A 3020-nucleotide genomic window follows, 5' to 3' on the forward strand; every position below is an offset into this window, starting at 1 on the left:
CATCTCTAATCATCAAGGAAATGCAAATCAAAACCAAAATGAGCTATCTCCTCACACCTGTCAGAAAGGCTATCATCAAAGAAACAAATAACAAATGCCAAGAAAAAGGAACCCTTATACACTGTTGGTGGGGATGGAAATTGGTGATTGGTGTAGCCATAACTAAGTTGTATATTTTTTACCACAATAAAAGACATGTTGATTGTGACATACTGATTTGATTTTGTGATTATTAATCAGAAGCTACTGCTGAAAATGAGAAAACAGTATTACGGCTTTAAACTTAATTGTTAAGATACAGAGTTACTTACTCATCGTGTGCCCTCATTCTTAATCACTAACCCAGACATCTATCTGTTATATAAGCAAAGAATCAGGAAGCTACAGCCAAGCTCAAGGAAGCTTTTGAATATCTTCTGTACAGATTAAATAGCCTGATATAGCTTAATAATATTTAGATTAAATGCAATAAATAATTTTTAAGTGTGGGCTGAGGGAAGAAGGGTAAGGCACTTATATTGAAAGACCAAAATGGAGGTGTTTTTTGGTTTATTTAGACCTTGGAGTTGATACTGCATAATCAGTTCTGACAATGCCCTCCACCCAAAGGTTACTGCGAACATACTTGAAATTGGTTTTATTGCTTCTTGCAGGGAGAGAGAATGAATGTCACGGGGGACCCATGGGGCACGTCATTAAAAGAGTCTAGAAAGGACTTATTATATAGGAAATAGGTTCATGTTAGGTGATTTGGGCTTTCCTGGTGGCTCAGAGAGTAAAGAATCTGCCTGCAATGCAGGAGTCCTGGGTTCGATCCTTGGGTTGGGAAGATCCCCTGGAGAAGGGAATGTCAACCCACTCCAGTATTCTGTCCTGGAGAATCCCATGGACAGAGGAGCCTGACAGTCCATAGTGTCTCAGAGTCAGACATGACTGAGCGACTAACATTTTAGGTGATTTGGGGAAGGATTCAAGGAAGAGGTCTTTCCACTGCATATTAATGCTGTCAGGAAGCAGAGGTAATTTCATGATTGGACATCTCAATAAATCTTACATAGAAGAAGGGAAGACTAGCCTGAGGGTAAATCTATAAATGGTAGAGAAGCAGTAGTCACTAATATTAGCTCAAAGTGGGAAATAATTATTTTCATATCTCAGACCAAGTTTACATTTAGTGTATATTCAAACATGGTTACATAGTGGTCTTTTTATTTTTTGATATTGATACATTGTATTTGCGGAGTGGCCTTATTTTGATGTTCATGATCTGTAAGAGTGTTTACATTCAATAGGAGAAAGCAAGATCTAGTTGTGAAAGTCAGGCTAGCTCCTGAATGTCAGAGCCTGATTTTCTCTTTCTCAGAAATTTTATCTACTCCTACCCCACTTTCTCTGTTTGCTTGTTGAGATCTTGCAGTACAATCAGACAGCTTCTAACATTATTGTTATGAGAGGGAGTGGAAGAGAAACTATCATTTATTGAGTACATATCTTAGGCACTGTTGTATATATAGTGGTATAAAATATCATTTAAAAATGATATATAACCCTGAGGCAGACAGAGTCTACATTTTATAAAGAAAGAAACTAGGGCTCAAAGAGAATATATAACTTGTTCAAGCTGGTAAATAGAGACTGATTTTGAATCCAAATCTGTCTCCAAAACCTTGTGTACTTTCTGCCTATTCTTTATGTCTGTACATTTATTTAGGAAAATATTATATTCAGAATTGAAACTTGGAGAAGTAATAATTCCCTGAATTCACAGTTTTATTGACTATTTTTAAGTTAGATTATATATGTCAGATGGCAGAACCTATATAGGAAGCACATGATATTATAGTTCTGTTCCACCAGTCACTGCAAATACCCAGAGGGAATACAGCAGGAAAAAAATTGAAGTATTTGAGGCCATCTTATGGATTCTCTTCCCTAAAAGAAATTTAGGAACTGGCCATTTAGAAGAAGTGTTTCCTCGAAGTGAGCATCTAGGAATAAGGATCAGTTCCATTTTAGTTCCTACAGCTTCTGCCACTTGGTGAAGACATGCAAGCTCAGCCTTGCTCATCTCTAGGAGCCATCTGACTATCAGGCAGGGGGAAACATTAAGAAACCTGGACTCACAGCTCAGTCACTCAGCAAGTCAGCCTTCCTACCAGTCCCTTTCTGACCTAATAGTCTAATCTAATAAATGAGCTCTTACCTAGTTTCTTAGGAATACATTTCTATTTTATAATCCAGTTCCAGTAACTAAATCCTCCTCATAAGAAGTCCTCACATTAGTTCTCGTTTCTGTAACACTGGATTGTGAACAAAGAATGTCTCCCGCCATTTCAGTAAGCCAAGGATGTTGCAGCTATACAGCCATCAGCTACTAGAGCCACCAACCAGTGCACCCTGAGGGGATTTCAGGATGAAGAAAGACAGGATACTGGCCCTAGATAGTGAAGGTGCATATCAAAGGAATAATTTCAGTAAGCCCAGACTCTTGCATCTTCCCAGACATAGAAAGGGCTTTCCTGGTAGCCCAGCTGGTAAAGAATCTGCTTGCAGTGCAGGAGACCCTGTTTCAATTCCTGGGTCAGGAAGATCCCCTGGAGAAGGGATAGGATACCCACTCCAGTACTCTTGGGCTTTCCTGGTGGCTCAGATGGTAAAGAATCCACCTGCAACACAGGAGACCCAGGTTTGATCCCTGGGTTGGGAAGATCCCCTGGAGGAGGGATATTGTCAAGGCTGTATATTGTCACTCTGCTTATTTAACTTATATGTAGAGTACATCATGCAAAATGCCAGGCTGCATGAAGCACAAGCTGGAATCAAGATTGCAGGGAGAAATATCAATAACTTCAGATATACAGATGACACCACCCTTATGGCAGAAAGCAAAGAGGAACTAAGGGGCCTCTTGATGGGGGTGAAAGAGGAGAGTGAAAAAACTGGCTTAAAACTCAACATTCAAAAAGCTAAGATCATGGCATCTGGTCCCATCCCTTCATGGCAAATAGATGGGGAAACAA

The sequence above is a fragment of the Bison bison genome, unplaced genomic scaffold (assembly GCF_000754665.1).
Source record: "Bison bison bison isolate TAMUID 2011002044 unplaced genomic scaffold, Bison_UMD1.0 scf7180017848486, whole genome shotgun sequence".
In the NCBI taxonomy this organism is placed as follows: domain Eukaryota; kingdom Metazoa; phylum Chordata; class Mammalia; order Artiodactyla; family Bovidae; genus Bison; species Bison bison.